This window comes from Somniosus microcephalus, chromosome 11 (assembly GCF_052327205.1).
Source record: "Somniosus microcephalus isolate GS21.2 chromosome 11, FLI_Smic_1.0, whole genome shotgun sequence".
Lineage (NCBI taxonomy): Eukaryota > Metazoa > Chordata > Chondrichthyes > Squaliformes > Somniosidae > Somniosus > Somniosus microcephalus.
In genome coordinates, this window is record NC_140997.1 from 116,998,733 (window position 1) to 117,018,749 (window position 20,017).

The following is a 20,017-nucleotide window of genomic DNA, read 5'->3' on the forward strand; positions in this document are numbered from 1 at the left end:
CCAAACCGTACCCAGTCCCACACAATCCAATCCGTACCCAGTCCCACACAATCCAAACCGTACTCAGTCCCACACAATCCAAACTGTACTCAGTCCCACACAATCCAAACCGTACTCAGTCCCACACATTCCAAACCGTACTCAGTCCCACACAATCCAAACCGTACTCAGTCCCACACAATCCAAACCGCACTCAGTCCCACACAATCCAAACCGTACTCAGTCCCACACAATCCAAACTGTACCCAGTCCCACACAATCGAAACCGTACTCAGTCCCTCACAATCCAAACCGTACCCAGTCCCACACAATCCAAACCGTACTCAGTCCCACACAATCCAAACCGTACCCAGTCCCACACAATCCAAACCGTACTCAGTCCCACACATTCCAAACCGTACTCAGTCCCACACAATCCAAACCGTACTCAGTCCCAAACAATCCAAACCGTACTCAGTCCCAGAAAATCCAAACCGTACTTAGTCCCACACAATCCAAACCGTACTCAGTCCCACACAATCCAAACCGTACCCAGTCCCACACATTCCAAACCGTACGCAGTCCCACACATTCCAAACCGTACTCAGTCCCACACAATCCAAACCGTACCCAGTCCCACACAATCCAAACCATACCCAGTCCCACACAATCCAAACCGTACCCAGTCCCACACAATCCAAACCGTACCCAGTCCCACACAATCCAAACCGTACTCAGTCCCACACAATCCAAACCGTACTCAGTCCCACACAATCCAAACCGTACCCAGTCCCACACAATCCAATCCGTACCCAGTCCCACACAATCCAAACCGTACTCAGTCCCACACAATCCAAACCGTACTCAGTCCCACACAATCCAAACCGTACTCAGTCCCACACAATCCAAACCGTACTCAGTCCCACACAATCCAAACCGTACCCAGTCCCACACAATCCAAACCGTACTCAGTCCCACACAATCCAAACCGTACTCAGTCCCACACAATCCAAACCGTACTCAGTCCCGCACAATCCAAACCGTACTCAGTCCCACACAATCCAAACCGTACTCAGACCCACACAATCCAAACCGTACTCAGTCCCACACAATCCAAACCGTACTCAGTCCCACACATTCCAAACGGTACCCAGTCCCACACAATCCAAACCGTACTCAGTCCCACACGATCCAAACCGTACTCAGTCCCACACAATCTAAACCGTACCCAGTCCCACACATTCCAAACCGTACCCAGTCCCACACAATCCAAACCGTACCCAGTCCCACACATTCCAAACCGTACCCAGTCCCACACATTCCAAACCGTACTCAGTCCCACACAATCCAAACCGTACTCAGTCCCACAAAGTCCAAACCGTACTCAGTCCCACACAATCCAAACCGTACTCAGTCCCACACAATCCAAACCGTACCCAGTCCCACACAATCCAAGCCGTACCCAGTCCCACACATTCCAAACTGGACGCAGTCCCATACATTCCAAACCGTACCCAGTCCCACACAATCCAAACCGTACTCAGACCCACACAATCCAAACCGTACTCAGTCCCACACAATCCAAACCGCACTCAGTCCCACACAATCCAAACCGTACTCAGTCCCACACAATCCAAACTGTACCCAGTCCCACACAATCGAAACCGTACTCAGTCCCTCACAATCCAAACCGTACCCAGTCCCACACAATCCAAACCGTACTCAGTCCCACACAATCCAAACCGTACCCAGTCCCACACAATCCAAACCGTACTCAGTCCCACACATTCCAAACCGTACTCAGTCCCACACAATCCAAACCGTACTCAGTCCCAGAAAATCCAAACCGTACTCAGTCCCACACAATCCAAACCGTACCCAGTCCCACACATTCCAAACCGTACGCAGTCCCACACATTCCAAACCGTACTCAGTCCCACACAATCCAAACCGTACTCAGTCCCACACATTCCAAACCGTACTCAGTCCCACACAATCCAAACCGTACCCAGTCCCACACAATCCAAACCGTACCCAGTCCCACACAATCCAAACCGTACCCAGTCCCACACAATCCAAACCGTACTCAGTCCCACACAATCCAAACTGTACCCAGTCCCACACAATCCAAACCGTACTCAGTCCCACACATTCCAAACCGTACTCAGTCCCACACAATCCAAACCGTACTCAGTCCCACACAATCCAAACCGTACTCAGTCCCAGAAAATCCAAACCGTACTCAGTCCCACACAATCCAAACCGTACTCAGTCCCACACAATCCAAACCGTACCCAGTCCCACACAATCCAAACCGTACTCAGTCCCACACAATCCAAACCGTACCCAGTCCCACACATTCCAAACCGTACTCAGTCCCACACAATCCAAACCGTACGCAGTCCCACACAATCCAAACCGTACTCAGTCCCAGAAAATCCAAACCGTACTCAGTCCCACACAATCCAAACCGTACTCAGTCCCACACAATCCAAACCGTACTCAGTCCCACACATTCCAAACCGTACTCAGTCCCACACAATCCAAACCGTACCCAGTCCCACACAATCCAAACCGTACCCAGTCCCACACAATCCAAACCGTACTCAGTCCCACACAATCCAAACCGTACCCAGTCCCACACAATCCAACTTGTACCCAGTCCCACACAATCCAAACCGGACTCAGTCCCACACAATCCAAACCGTACCCAGTCCCACACAATCCAAACTGTACTCAGTCCCACACAATCCAAACTGTACTCAGTCCCACACAATCCAAACCGTAACCAGTCCCACACAATCCAAACCGTACTCAGTCCCACACAATCCAAACCGTACCCACTCCCACACAATCCAAACCGTACCCTGTCCCACACAATCCAAACCGTACCCAGTCCCACACAATCCAAACCGTACTCAGTCCCACACATTCCAAACCGTACCCAGTCCCACACAATCCAATCCGTACTCAGTCCCACACAATCCAAACCGTACTCAGTCCCACACAATCCAAACCGTACTCAGTCCCACACATTCCAAACCGTACCCAGTCCCACACAATCGAAACCGTACTCAGTCCCACACATTCCAAACCGTACTCAGTCCCACACAATCCAAACCGTACCCAGTCCCACACAATCCAAACCGTACTGAGTCCCACACAATCCAAACCGTACCCAGTCCCACACAATCCAAACCGTACCCAGTCCCACACAATCCAAACCGTACTCAGTCCCACACAATCCAAATCGTACTCAGTCCCACACAATCCAAACTGTACCCAGTCCCACACAATCCAAACCGTAGCCAGTCCCACACATTCCAAACCGTACTCAGTCCCACACAATCCAAACCGTACTCAGTCCCACACAATCCAAACCGTACTCAGTCCCACGCAATCCAAACCGTACTCAGTCCCACGCAATCCAAACCGTACTCAGTCCCACACAATCCAAACCGTACTCAGTCCCACACAATCCAAACAGTACCCAGTCCCACACAATCCAAACCGTAATCAGTCCCACGCAATCCAAACCGTACTCAGTCCCACACAATCCAAACAGTACCCAGTCCCACACAATCCAAACCGTACTCAGTCCCACACAATCCAAACCGTACTCAGTCCCACACAATCCAAACCGTACTCAGTCCCACACAATCCAAACCGTACTCAGTCCCACACAATCCAAACCGTACCCAGTCCCACACAATCCAAACCGTACTCAGTCCCACACAATCCAAACCGTACCCAGTCCCACACAATCCAAACCGTACCCAGTCCCACACAGTCCAAACCGTACTCAGTCCCACACATTCCAAACCGTACTCAGTCCCACACAATCCAAACCGTACTCAGTCCCACACAATCCAAACCGTACTCAGTCCCACACATTCCAAACCGTACTGAGTCCCACACAGTCCAAACCGTACTCAGTCCCACACAATCCAAACCGTACTCAGTCCCACACATTCCAAACCGTACTCAGTCACACACAATCCAAACCGTACTCAGTCCCACACAATCCAAACCGTACTCAGTCACACAGAATCCAAACCATACTCAGTCCCACACAGTCCAAACCGTCCTCAGTCCCACACAATCCAAACCGTACTCAGTCCCACACAATCCAAACCGTACTCAGTCCCACACAATCCAAACCGTACTCAGTCCCACACAATCCAAACCGTACTCAGTCCCACACAATCCAAACCGTACTCAGTCCCACACAATCCAAACCGTACTCAGTCCCACACAATCCAAACTGTACCCAGTCCCACACAATCCAAACCGTACCCAGTCCCACACAATCCAAACCGTACCCAGTCCCACACAATCCAAACTGTACCCAGTCCCACACAATCCAAACCATACCCAGCCCCACACCAGCCAAACCGTACTCAGTCCCACACAATCCAAACTGTACCCAGTCCCACACAATCCAAACTGTACCCAGTCCCACACAATCCAAACCATACCCAGCCCCACACCAGCCAAACCGTACCCAGCCCCACACCAGCCAAACCGTACTCAGTCCCACACAATCCAAACTGTACCCAGTCCCACACAATCCAAACCGTACCCAGTCCCACACAATCCAAACTGTACTCAGTCCCACACAATCCAAACTGTACCCAGTCCCACACAATCCAAACCATACCCAGCCCCACACCATCCAAACCGTACTCAGTCCCACACAATCCAAACCGTACCCAGTCCCACACAATCCAAACCGTACCCAGTCCCACACAATCCAAACCGTACTCAGACCCACACAATCCAAACCGTACCCAGCCCCACACCATCCAAACCGCACCCAGTCCCACACATTCCAAACGGTACCCAGTCCCACACATTCCAAACCGTATTCAGTCTCACACGATCCAAACCGTACTCAGTCCCACACAATCTAAACCGTACCCAGTCCCACACAATCCAAACCGTACTCAGTCCCACACAATCCAAACTGTACTCAGTCCCACACAGTCCAAACTGTACCCAGTCCCACACAATCCAAACCGTACTCAGTCCCACACAATCCAAACCGTACCCAGTCCCACACATTCCAAACCGTACTCAGACCCACACAATCCAAACTGTACCCAGTCCCACAGAATCCGAACCGTACCCAGTCCCACACAATCCAAACCGTACTCAGTCCCACACAATCCAAACTGTACTCAGTCCCACACAATCCAAACTGTACCCAGTCCCACACAATCCAAACCGTACTCAGTCCCACACAATCCAAACCGTACTCAGTCCCACACAACCCAAACCGTACTCAGTCCCACACAATCCAAACTGTACCAAGTCCCACAGAATCCGAACCGTACCCAGTCTCACACAATCCAAACCGTACTCAGTCCCACACAACCCAAACCGTACTCAGTCCCACACAATCCAAACTGTACCCAGTCCCACAGAATCCAAACCGTACTCAGTCCCACACAATCCAAACCGTACTCAGTCCCACACAATCCAAACCGTACTCAGTCCCACACAATCCAAACTGTACTCAGTCCCACACAATCCAAACCGTACCCAGTCCCACACAATCCAAACCGTACTCCGTCCCACACAATCCAAACCGTACCCAGTCCCACACAATCCAAACCGTACTCAGTCCCACACAATCCAAACCGTACCCAGTCCCACACAATGCAAACCGTACTCAGTCTCACACAATCCAAACCGTACCCAGTCCCACACAATCCAAACCGTACCCAGTCCCACACAATCCAAACCGTACTCAGTCCCACACAATCCAAACCGTACCCAGTCCCACACAATCCAAACCGTACTCAGTCCCACACATTCCAAACCGTACTCAGTCCCACACAACCCAAACCGTACTCAGTCCCACACAATCCAAACCGTACCCAGTCCCACACAATCCAAACCGTACCCAGTCCCACACAATCCAAACCGTACTCAGTCCCACACAATCCAAATCGTACTCAGTCCCACACAATCCAAACTGTACCCAGTCCCACACAATCCAAACCGTAGCCAGTCCCACACATTCCAAACCGTACTCAGTCCCACACAATCCAAACCGTACTCAGTCCCACACAATCCAAACCGTACTCAGTCCCACGCAATCCAAACCGTACTCAGTCCCACGCAATCCAAACCGTACTCAGTCCCACACAATCCAAACCGTACTCAGTCCCACACAATCCAAACAGTACCCAGTCCCACACAATCCAAACCGTACTCAGTCCCACGCAATCCAAACCGTACTCAGTCCCACACAATCCAAACAGTACCCAGTCCCACACAATCCAAACCGTACTCAGTCCCACACAATCCAAACCGTACTCAGTCCCACACAATCCAAACCGTACTCAGTCCCACACAATCCAAACCGTACTCAGTCCCACACAATCCAAACCGTACCCAGTCCCACACAATCCAAACCGTACTCAGTCCCACACAATCCAAACCGTACTCAGTCCCACACAATCCAAACCGTACCCAGTCCCACACAATCCAAACCGTACTCAGTCCCACACATTCCAAACCGTACTCAGTCCCACACAATCCAAACCGTACTCAGTCCCACACAATCCAAACCGTACTCAGTCCCACACATTCCAAACCGTACTGAGTCCCACACAGTCCAAACCGTACTCAGTCCCACACAATCCAAACCGTACTCAGTCCCACACATTCCAAACCGTACTCAGTCACACACAATCCAAACCGTACTCAGTCCCACACAATCCAAACCGTACTCAGTCACACACAATCCAAACCATACTCAGTCCCACACAGTCCAAACCGTCCTCAGTCCCACACAATCCAAACCGTACTCAGTCCCACACAATCCAAACCGTACTCAGTCCCACACAATCCAAACCGTACTCAGTCCCACACAATCCAAACCGTACTCAGTCCCACACAATCCAAACCGTACTCAGTCCCACACAATCCAAACCGTACTCAGTCCCACACAATCCAAACTGTACCCAGTCCCACACAATCCAAACCGTACCCAGTCCCACACAATCCAAACCATACCCAGCCCCACACCATCCAAACCGTACTCAGTCCCACACAATCCAAACCGTACCCAGTCCCACACAATCCAAACCGTACCCAGTCCCACACAATCCAAACCGTACTCAGACCCACACAATCCAAACCGTATTCAGTCTCACACGATCCAAACCGTACTCAGTCCCACACAATCTAAACCGTACCCAGTCCCACACAATCCAAACCGTACTCAGTCCCACACAATCCAAACCGTACCCAGTCCCACACAATCCAAACCGTACCCAGTCCCACACATTCTAAACCGTACTCAGTCCCACACAATCCAAACTGTACTCAGTCCCACACAATCCAAACCGTACTCAGTCCCACACATTCTAAACCGTACCCAGTCCCACACAATCCAAACCGTACTCAGTCCCACACAATCCAAACCTTACTCAGTCCCACACAATCCAAACCGTACTCAGTCCCACACAATCCAAACCGTACTCAGTCCCACACAATCCAAACTGTACTCAGTCCCACTGAATGCAGCAAAGGCCCTGACAACATCCCACCTATTGTGCTGAAGACATGTGCTCTAGAACTAGCTGCGCCTCTAGCCAAGCTGTTCCAGTACAGCTACAACACTGGTATCTATCCGACAATGTGGAAAACTGCTCAGGTATGTCCTGTCCACAAAACGCAGGACAAATCCAATCCGGCCAATTACCGCCCCATCAGTCTACTCTCAATCATCAGCAAGGTGATGGAAGGTGTCATCGACAAGCGGCACTTACTCACCAGTGAGGTGAGAGTGACTGCCCTTGACATCAAGGCAGTATTTGACCGAGTGTGGCATGAAGTAGCCAAGTAAAACTGAAGGCAATGGGAATTGGGGGGAAAACACTCCACTGGCTGGAGTCATACCTGGCACAAAGGAAGATGGTTGTGGTGATTGAAGGTCAATCATCACAGCCCCAGGATTTCCAGGAGGCATTTGATAGCGTGTCACATAAAAGGTTACTGCAGAAGATAAGAGCTCACGGAGTTAGGAGTAATATATTAGCATGGATAGAGAATTGGCTAATTAACAGAAAGCAGAGATAACAACAGAAAATGCTGGAAAAACTCAGCAGGCCAGGCAACATCCGTGGAGAGAAAATAGAGTCAATGTTTCGGGTGAACCCTTTGTCAAGACTGAAGAAGCACAGGAAATGAAATAGATTAAGAGGCCAGGCTGGGAGAGAACAAAAGGGAAGTGAAGAGACATTAAGAGTTATTCAAAACGAGACGAGATGGTGATAGGACTAGTGGAGACAAAAGACGGCTCTAGATTAGGTGTGAAATGCATTGGCAGAATGGGAGACAGCTGCCATGTGGGAGAGAGAAAAAAAATGAAAGTGGGGGGGAAAGGGCCAAAACAAAGGTGTGGATAAAAAATATAAGTAAAAATGTAATAGGGGCCGAGGTTATGATCTGAAATTGTTGAACTCGATATTGAGTCCGGAAGGCTGTAAAGTGCCTAATCGGAAGATGAGATGCTGTTCCTCGAGTTTACGGTGAGCTTCCGTGGAACAACACAAGAGGCCGAGGACGGTGAGGTCCGAGTGGGAATGGAGCGGTGAATTAAAATGACAGGCGACCGGAAGCTCGGGGTCACCCTTACGGACTGAACGGAGGTGTTCCGCAAACCGGTCACCCAATCTGCGTTTGGTCTCCCCAATGTAGAGAGAAAGCAGAGAGTCGGGATAAATGGATCATTTTCTGGTTGGCAAATGGTAACTAGTGGGGTGCCACAAGGATCGGTGCTGGGGCCCCAACTATTTACAATCTACATTAATGACTTGGATGAAGGGATCGAGTGTAATGTAGCCAAGTTTGTGGATGATACAAAGATGGGTGGGAAAGCAAATTGTGCAGAGGACTCAAAGAACTTGCAAAGGGATATAGATAGGCTAGGTGAGTGGGCAAACATTTGGCAGATGGAGTATAATGTGGGAAAGTGCGAGGTTATTCACTTTGGCAGGAAAAATAACAAAGCAAACTATTATTTAAATGGAGAGAGATTACAAAATGCTACATTTCAGAGGGACCTGGGGGTCCTTGTGCATGAAACACAAAAAGTTAGCATGCGGGTACAGCAAGTAATCAAAAAGGCAAATGGAATGTTGGCCTTTATTTCAAGGGGGTTGGAGTATAAAAGCAGGGAAGTCCTGCTACAACTGTACAACTGTGAAACCACACCTTGACTACTGCGTACAGTTTTGGTCTCCTTATTTAAGGAAGGATATATTTGCATTGGAGGCAGTTCAGAGACGATTCACTAGGTTAATTCCAGTGATGAAGGGGGTTGACTTATGAGGAAAGGTTCAGCAGGCTGGGCTTATACTCATTGGAATTTAGAAGAATGAGAGGTGATCTTATCAAAACATATACGATACTGAGGGGGCTCGACAGGGTAGATGCAGAGAGGATGTTTCCCCTCATGGGGAAATCGAGAACTCAAGGGCACAGTCTCAGAATAAAGGGTCATCCTTTTAGAACTGAGATCACAGAATCACAGAAACCCCACAGTGCAGATAGAGGCCATTTCGGCCCATCGAGCCTGCACCGACACATATCCCACCCGATCTCCGTAACCCCTACACCAACACATATCCCACCCTATCCCCGTAACCCCACGTATTTAATCCCCCTAACACTAAGGGTCAATTTATCATAGCCAATCAACCTAACCCGCACATCTTTGGACTGTGGGAGGAAACCGGAGCACCCGGAGGAAACTCACGCAAACACGGGGAGAATGTGCAAACTCCACACAGACAGTCACCCGAGGCCGGATTCGAACCTGGGTCCCTGGCGCTGTGAGGCAACAGTGCTAACCACTATGCCACCGTGCTGCCCTCATGATGAGATGAGGAGGAACTTCTTCTGTGGAATTCTCTGCCCAGAGAGCTGGGGAGGCTGGGTCATTAAATACATTTAAGGTGGAGATAGACAAACTTTTGCAAGATAAGGGAGTGAAGGGTTATGGGGAGTGGGTGGGGAAGTGGCTTTGAGCCCAAGATCAGCCATGATCATATTGAATGGCTGAGCAGGCTTGAGGGGCCAAGCAGCCTGTTGCTGCTCCTATTTCTTATGGTGTGGAGATGCCGGTGTTGGACTGGGTGGACAATTGTAAGAAGTCACACAACACCAGGTTATAGTCCAACAGTTTTATTTGAAATCACAAGCTTCCGGAGCGCTGCTCCTTCGTCAGGTGAAGTGGAGAGATGCATAAAGACACAGCTTATATAGTCAGAGAATAATGCCAGATGATTACAGTAATCTTTCTAACTGCCATTTATCACACCTCGGCAGAAAGATAATCACAGCAGTCAAAGGTGTGAATGGTGTCCCAATAGGTCAGTCAGGAAAACATTACATCAAAGAACAATGAGGTGGGGTCACAAGGGGTCAAATGTTGCAGATGCTGGGGTCTGTATGAAAAACAAAAAACAGACAAAAAAACATTTTTCTTTTTGCTGGAAATCACAGCAGGTCTGGCCGCATCTGTGTAGAGAGAACAAGCTAACGACGACTCGAGTCTGGATGACCCTACGTCAGGGGGGGTTACATGTAGCGTGACATGAACCCAAGATCCTGGTTGAGGCCGTCCTCATGAGTGCAGAACTTGGCTATCAGTTTCTGCTCTACGATTTTGCGTTGTCGTGTGCCTTGAAGGCCGCCTTGGAGAATGCTTACCCGAAGATCGGAGGCTGAATGCCCTTGACTGCTGAAGTGTTCCCCAACTGCGAGGGAACACTCCTGCCTGGCGATTGTTGCGCGGTGTCCGTTCATCCGTTGTCGCAGTGTCTGCATGGTCTCGCCGATGTACCATGCTCCGGGGCATCCTTTCCTGCAACGTATGAGGTAGACAACGTTGGCCGAGTCACATGAGTATGTACCGTGTACCTGGTGGGTGGTGTCCTCACGTGTGATGATGGTATCTGTGTTGATGATCTGGCATGACTTGCAGAGGTTGCCGTGGCAGGGTTGTGTGGTGTCGTGGTCGCTGTTCTCCTGAAAGCTGGGTAATTTGCTGCGAACGATGGTCTGTTTGAGGTTAGGCGGCTGTTTGAAGGCGAGTAGTGGAGGTGTGGGGATGGCCTTAGCGAGGTGTTTGTCATCATCGATGACATGTTGAAGGCTGCGAAGTACATGGCGTAGTTTCTCCGCTCCGGGGAAGTACTGGACGACGAAGGGTACTCTGTTGGTTCTGCTCAGATGAGGAGGAGCGCGATGGACACCTACAGATGCTGAAAGACGCCCTCGTAAGAACGGGATATGATGCTCAACCCGTCGATCGACAGTTCCGACGGGCCACAGCAAAAAATCGCATAGACCTCCTCAGAAGACAAACACGGGACGCAACCAACAGAGTACCTTTCGTCGTCCAGTACTTCCCCGGAGCGGAGAAACTACGACATGTTCTTTGCAGCCTTCAACATGTCATCGATGACGACAAACACCTCGCTAAGGCCATCCCCATGCCTCCACTACTCACCTTCAAACAGCCGCCTAACCTCAAACAGACCATCATTCGCAGCAAATTACCCAGCTTTCAGGAGAACAGCGACCACGACACCACACAACCCTGCCACGGCAACCTCTGCAAGACATGCCAGATCATCAACACAGATACCATCATCACACGTGAGGACACCACCCACCAGGTACATGGTACATACTCATGTGAATCGGCCAACGTTGTCTACCTCATACGTTGCAGGAAAGGATGCCCCGGAGCATGGTACATCGGCGAGACCATGCAGACACTGCGACAACAGATGAACGGACACCGCGCAACAATCGCCAGGCAGGAGTGTTCCCTCCCAGTCGGGGAACACTTCAGCAGTCAAGGACATTCAGCCCCCGATCTTCAGGTAAGCATTCTCCAAGGCGGCCTTCGAGACACACGACAACGCAAAATCGTAGAGCAGAAACTGATAGCCAAGTTCTGCACTCATGAGGACGGCCTCAACCGGGATCTTGGGTTCATGTCACACTACATGTAACCCCACCTGACATAGGGTCATCCAGACTCGAGTCGTCGTTGGCTTGTTCTCTCTACAGACCCCAGCATCTGCAACATTTGACCCCTTGTGACCCCACCTCATTGTTCTTTGATGTAATGTTTTCCTGACTGACCTGTTTGGACACCATTCACACCTTTGACTGCTGTGATTATCTTTCTGCCGAGGTGTGATAAATGGCAGTTAGAAAGATTACTGTAATCATCTGGCATTATTCTCTGACTATATAAGCTGTGTCTTTATGCATCTCTCCACTTCACCTGATGAAGGAGCAGCGCTCCGAAAGCTTGTGATTTCAAATAAAACTGTTGGACTATAACCTGGTGTTGTGTGACTTCTTACATTTGTCCTATTTCTTATGTTCTTTTGTTCTTAGGACATCACTGCAGGAGTTCCTCAGGGCAGTGTCCTAGGCCCAACCAACTTCAGCTGCTTCATCAATGACCTTCCCTCCAACATAAGGTCAGAAATGTAAATTACATTCTTTGTGAAAGCTAATTCCAATGAAAAGTAATTATTGATCAATATATTTCACCTTTCTTTGGGTGAGGGAGGGTGCAGCAAGTCGTAGATAAAATCTAGTCCATGAAAAACAACAAGTAAGATCTACAGTAAAATCCTTTCATTGGGATCTCATCTCAGGGGCAGTATTACTCTGATCAATATTGGGTCTGAGTCACTGCTCAGTCCCACCTGACTTACCATGTAGAATCGAGTTTAAGACATAAAGCTTTTGTTGGTAATTTGTAAAGAAACTCAAAAACAGTAATCTGACACAGTTCTACATGTGCAAACCAATGCAATAACTAACTCAATGCCAACATTGCAAATTCACAGGCCTGAACTTGTTTGGCAGCACCAGTCAGTCATTTAGGACCCTATGTCTCCTAATATCTGGAGTGTATCTTTATTGCCCAATATCTAATTAAACAATAGCATGACCTGGGGACCATAACAATAGATGGGACTGATTGTAAACCAATAAACTGGTTATGGTATATGAAATATATGAATGAATAGAAATCAGTTTTCAAATGAGATACATCTGTTAGGGGCTAAACTAAACAGTGTCTGAACTAACTGGCACTAAGCTTTACCCTTACTGACTATATGGGCTCGATTTTACCAGGCCCGAGGAGGCAGTTTGGAGGCGTATGAGTTGCCAAAATCGCAAAAAATGGTGGCCGGGCCCGATCCCGCCTCCAAGAAATGTTCCCACATTTGTGTTTTCAGACCCTGTTTCCATAGGCCCTTAAGGCCGTTAAGAACCACTTAATTTCCTTTATAATCCCATTTTGAGAGGCCTTTCTGATTTTTAGACATTTCCCCCATCCTACACGCCTCCTCTGGAACATGCCAGGTAATCCTGGCGGCCTCACAATTGGATTGCTTACTAACAGCTGCAGCTCCACCATTAAAAAGGAGTTTTCACCAATGATCACTTACAGGTGGCAGAACTTTGTTGTCTCAGGTCTGGGGGAACTTTTAGCAGGCATACTCATTGTTGTGGAAGTTTGGAGCCTGACGCCCATCTCCAGTGTGACCTGCTGGGAAACCCCGCTCGCCACCTTGACTGAGCGCTTTCTCAACTGAGGCACATATCAGAAGCATGGCGAACCTTTATTTCCTTTCCTCCTGGACATCAGATTCAGACGAAGGCCAGCCGCGGCAGCAGCAGACCCATGAGCAACAGCAGAAGCAACAACAGGAGCGCCAAGCTGTTGCTCACCCACCTGAAGCTGCACAGGCCAGAAGGCGCCAGCGCGCGACCACGTTGCTGCCTGGGATGCAAGGGATGGACTCATCTTGGCCAGATTTCCTTAGCCTGCACAATCAAACACTTTTGCCTCGCACCTTCTTACCAGAGCATCAACAGTGGACAAGAACCTGTGGATTCCTATCACTCTGACCACCATACTGACAATTGCAAGTCGCCCTAAGCCCTCAATGTGGAAGTCCCATTTGCGAAATGACACAGGCCACAACTTCAACAGTTTACCATCAAATCTGTTTATGATACCTTGACAAGGTTGGCTGGTCAAAAAATAATACATCACAACACCCAAGTGACTACCCTTGTGACTATTTGTGCTTTATCTTCCTTTTACGCATGCTCCAACGTGGTACTTCCCCTGTGGCTTCAGCAGATGTGATGGCCCCTTGCTCACTTTCTTGCTGCTCCTGTCTCGACACCTTTGGCAGCCGTTCTCTGGGGTTGCGAACTTGTGAGGGCTCGCCAGCAGTCTGCTGCTCCTGTGGCTGTGCAGGGGCTGAGACGCCCATCTCAGTTGGGTGAGGACTCTGGTGGGGCTCTGACCGAGGGCTTTGCAGTGGCATGGTCATGTGAGCACTTGGAGAGGAGCCCCCACTTCCTTGTTCTCTGCCACCAACATCCCTCTCATGGGTCAGCCCCACTTCAGAGCTAGCAAATGGCTTGACAGCACCTTGCTGCACTTCAGGGGGACCATGAGGACCCGTTTCTGCACTGGAAGTCCTACTACAGAGGCCTTCCATGAAGGTCTGGTTTGTATGCTCAATAGCTGACCATCGCTCCTCAAGAGATGTCATTCTATTCTGAACAATTACCATGTTTTCAAGACCCTGGCGATTAAGCTCCTCCATGGCCATAGCCATCCTCTCCTCTACTGTAGCCATCCTCTCCTCTACGGTAGCCAGCCTTACCACGGAAGTAGCCATCCTTTCCACGGAGGTTGCCATCCTTTCTGCGGTGAAGTGTTTATGCGCCAATGCCTCCACAAAGGCTCTGCTCATGTTCGCAATGGACTCCTCCATTCACTCCACCCTCGCAGCAACCCTGGAGACAAAACTTGCCAGAGTCTTCTGCACCTGTTCCTGGAGTTCCAGCACCGCTCTCCTTCTGGATGGACCCGGAGGCACAGGGTCGACATGCAACTGAACCGAGCTGGCAGAGTCCTGCCCCCTCCAATGAGGACTCTCCACTGCTGTCCCTGTTTCCACCATCTGCTGATGCTCACTTGTGAGCTGTGATACACCAAGTGACAACACTACTCTATGCTGCGAAGGTCCCACCGATGTGTGAGTGTCTGCACTGGTGCTGGGTGCGCTGAATTCTGCTGATGCTGCGCCCTCAGAGGTTGCAGCTTCCTCTGAGGAGTCTGGAGGCTCAGGCTGTTCCTCCTGGACAGTGGAGATGGGGGCTTTCGATGGTCCTGTGGGTGAGTAAAGGAGTTAGAGATGTGTGGTCGAGGTTATATGCACATTGAATAGTGCAGATGATCATAAGTCAATCTATTGGAGCATCAGATTCATTATCAGTGACTCATGCAATGTCAATGGAGAGAGATGCCAAACTATTCCACACAAGAGGTTGGTGAACAAAATTAGGGTACATGGAATTGGGGATAATATACTAGCATGGATTGAGAATTGGTTAACAGACAGAAAACAAATTGTAGGGATAACCGGGTCTTTTTCAGGATGGCAGGCTGTGACTAGTGGTGTTGTGTATGTAATATGTGTGCTACTTTGAACCTATGGACAGGACTGCACTACTTGTAGGGCGCAGTGATACGCAGTACCACTCCTGGCCATAGGGGTATAAATAGTACTGTGGGTACTGATCTCCCCTCAGTTCCCGCCTGTGGGCATGAAGTAAAGACCTACGTATAGTCCCTACCTCCAACCAGTAAAGACCTGTTTTATTGTGACTGATTAAGTCTCAGTATTAATTACTTGAACAACTCACAGATTTAACACTGGCGACGAGTCTGATTCGGACCCTGCGGCAGTCACTCCACGGCAGCTTCGTCCACAGCCAGGACGTTGCAGCGAGGTTTCCACCCTCTCCACCCCACTGGAAGACATCCTGACCTCGGAGCCTCCATCGGCGACCGTCAGCTTCTTCTCCAGCTTGGTGGTGGGTAAGCCGTTGTCTGAGCCGGGCAGTCGACCGCGTTGGCCGCACGAACGGGGCTGGGGGAGCTGGAGGAATAGGGCGCGAGAGCCGCTTCGAGCGGGAGGCGTTTCAACAGAGCGATCGCATCTCCTGATAAGAGCCGAGAGCCGCTTCGCGATCCAGCGATCGCATCCGCTGATAAGGGCCGCACTCGGGCGATCGCGGCGAAGATAAGGGCCGCACTCGGGGGCTGAAGGGAGACGGCGTTGGGGGACGGGTGAAGACCGCCAAGCGCGGGATAACCGCCATTTTGTGGGCGGAGGACGACGGCAAGAGCGGGAAGCCGCCATCTTGGATAGCAGTAAAAAAAAAAAAAAATCTGAGAAATTGCAAATCTACAATGCCTAAACACGGGAATATTAGCACCTTTGATAGTGACCTCGAAGATTGGGCCATATATGTTGAAAGAGTAAAAAATTATTGTAAGGCCAATAAAATTCGTGACCAAGATAAAGCTCTAACATTATTAAATTTAATGGGTGCGAAGACATACGGGCAATTGAAACACCTGTTATCACCAGATGAACCGGCGGATAAGACGTTCGATGAGATTGTTACTGTCCTGAAAGATCATCTAAACCCCACGCCGCTGATGCTAGCGGAACGATTTAAATTTTATGACAGAAGGCAGCTACAGCATGAAAGCAATGCTGATTATTTGCTGGAATTGCGTAAATTAGCGAAATATTGCCAGTTTGGAACGGGACTGACAGAGGCACTTCGAGACAAATTTGTGTGTGGTTTATTTAAACAGGATACACAAAAGCGACTGCTCGAGGAGAATGAGCTGACGCTTGAGAAGGCGGTCACTATGGCAGCAGCACACGAAGCCGCAGCGAGAGGCACGGCAGTAATGCAGCTACGGTCACCGGAGCTCAGTGCACACAAATTGGGTGTGAGTTCTGGCAAATGTTATCATTGTGGAAAGACAACGCATGATCAGAACCAGTGTTGGTTTAAAAACCAAGAATGTAGAACTTGTGGTAGGCTTGGACATATAGCTAGAGTATGCAGGTCAGGGAAGAAGACCAGCAACAAGAAGTCACCGCAAGGAAAATACGCAAAGGTACACAAGGTGACCGAACAGGAGTCCGATTCAGACGCTAGCAGTAATGAACTGGCTAGCTTAAGCTGTAATGAACTGGCTAGCTTAAGAGTACTCAACGCTGGTAAGGGTGCAGACCTCCAGACAATTTGGGTCACTCTTCAGATAGAAGGAGTCCAAGTAAAACTGGAATTGGACACTGGATCGGCATTGACGGTCATAAATAAGAAAGATTACGGAAAATTATTCCAACATATTCCCCTACAGGATACGGGGATTATATTGAAAACATACACGGGGCAAAGAGTGTACCCCATCGGGAAAATAGAGGTTGCAGTGGTCCACAAGGGCGAAGACAGTCAAATAATGGACTTATATGTGATATCTGAAGGAGGTCCTCCACTACTAGGACGGGAGTGGATTAGGAAAATGAATATGGACTGGCATTTCCCACAAACAATAACGAGTGAGAACTCGGTGAAGATAGTCGGCCCAGACTCTGGAACGGATGATGGTAAGCCCAACTCAGGTGCAAAAGACAAAGTTTCAGCACAGAATTCCACTGAGCAACAACAACATAGTTTAACTGTGGATTCTGAGTCTGGCAAGTCTACTGATGTGCCCATTTCTGAGGGACACCGGGCTCGAACTCAACTCCATTTCAAACTACAACAGCAATTAGAACAAATGCTTCGCCGTTTTGAGCAAGAGTTGAATGCAACGAAAGAGTTCTTTGATATAGAGTTGGAGAATCTGGAAAGACAACAGAAGCAGCTGATGGAGAAAATGGAGCAGGAGCACACAAAACGTCTGATGTCAGAGGAGTTAACGGTCAGCCAACTCCTGCATATGCTGAAGGACAGGACTCTGAAATGGGAAAAACTTGAACACGAACTTCAATATTCAAACGAAAGGGGTTCGGAGCTCTCAAAGGTTATTGGAAGAGCTGAGGTGGCAACACAGACTGAGATGACTGCAACAGAGCAGCCCTTGGATGCCAAAAGTACGCTGACTCACGTCAACGTAGAACAACAGACCGCTGAAACAGCTGCTCCGGTAGAGGGATTGAATAGTCCGATCAATCAATCTCCAAAAGAAGTTGAAGTAGTAAAATCTCAAATGAGGTCATTAGTAAACGACTTGCTGAAAGCCCAGAAAAAGCTGGATGAAGAGGTACGCATGAAGAAGTCTCTTCAGGAAAGATGTCTGGACTTGGAACAAAAGCTGGCTAACGCCCAGCTGGGTATGGAGGAAATAGAAGACCCTCTCGCTGGCCTAGATCAGGACGACACCGAATATTACTATGTCCTGTCCTGCCCAACTTGTAACTTCGACTCCCACCATACAGAAATCATGGAGGAGCACCGAAAGTCTACGGAACATCGGGAGAAGGTGGCTCTACTACGGAAAAAGGAGGAAGAGAAGGAGGAACTGCGCATGCAGCTGGCAGCTGACAGTGGAGCCCAGAGAGTCTCCAAGAAGCAGAAAAGGAAAAGTCGAAACAGAAGATGACCCATCTGAACCATTATTACCTCTACCAGATCACACACGTGGTCCCTCCGAACGGAGCCAATTCAGTTCGGAAGTTCAAACTGTTAAATCCATGGAAAGACTATTGAATGAGTCACTCCAGCAACGTGAACCGACTACACCACAGAGATTGAATCTGTGAACTGTTTTCCGCAGAGACTGAATCTGTGATCTGTTTTGACATGAAGTTATCTATGTTATTCTGTTATGTAAACCTGAAGTTATATATGTATATATGTTATTACGTTATGTTAAATGGGGAGATGACTGTAAAGCTAGGAAGGGAGGAATGTTGTGTATGTAATATGTGTGCTACTTTGAACCTATGGACAGGACTGCACTACTTGTAGGGCGTAGTGATACGCAGTACCACTCCTGGCCATAGGGGTATAAATAGTACTGTGGGTACTGATCTCCCCTCAGTTCCCGCCTGTGGGCATGAAGTAAAGACCTACGTATAGTCCCTACCTCCAACCAGTAAAGACCTGTTTTATTGTTACTGATTAAGTCTCAGTATTAATTACTTGAACAACTCACAGATTTAACAAGTGGGGTACCGCAAGGATCGGTGCTTGAGCCCCGGCTATTCACAATCTATATCAATGATTTGGATGAGGGAACTAAATGTAACATTTCCAAATTTGCTGATGATACAAAGCTAGGTGGCAGTGTCAGTTGTGAAGAGGATGTGAAGAGGCTTCAAGGGGATCTCGACAGGCTCAGTGAGTGGGCGAGAACATGGCAGATGGAATATAATGTGGATAAATGTGAAGTTATCCACTTTGGTAGAAAAAACAGAAAGGCAGAGTATTTCCTAAATGGTGAAAGATTGGGGAATGCAGATGCTCAAAGGGACCTGGGTGTCCTTGTACATGAGTCACTGAAAGTAAATGTGCAGGTGCAGCAAGCCATTAGGAAGGCAAATGGTATGCTGGCCTTCATTACAAGAGGATTTGAGTACAGGAGTAAAGAAGTCTTACTATAATTATATAGGGCCTTGGTGAGACCACACCTGGAGTGCTGTGTACAATTTTGGTCTCCTTACCTAAGGAAGGATATACTTGCCATAGAGGGAGTGCAATGAAGGTTCACGAGATTGATTCTTGGGATGGCGGGACTATCGTATGAGAAGAGATTGAGTAAACTAGGCCTGTATTCTCTTGAATTCAGAAGAATGAGAGGGGATCTCATTGAAGCATACAAAATTATTACAGGGCTTGATAGGATGGATGCTGGAAGAATGTTTCCCTTGGTTGGGGAGTCTAGAACCAGGGGCCACAGCCTCAAGATAAAGGATAGGCCATTCAGGACTGAGATGAGAAGAAATTTCTTCACACAGAGGGTGGTGAATCTTTGGAATTCTCTACCCCAGAGGGCTGTGGAGGCTCAGTCATTGGGTATATTCAAAACAGAAGTTGATAGATTTCTGACGAGTAAGGGCATCAAGGGATATGGCGATAGGGC

The 20,017-nt window shown here is 49.0% G+C and overlaps 1 protein-coding gene across 1 annotated transcript in view; it reads right to left on the bottom strand.

Annotated features, from left to right (window-relative positions):
• Window positions 1-20,017, bottom strand: part of LOC147110843 (voltage-dependent calcium channel subunit alpha-2/delta-2-like) — a 2,842,873-nt gene that overhangs the window by 54,646 nt on the left and 2,768,210 nt on the right. The window lies entirely within an intron of this gene.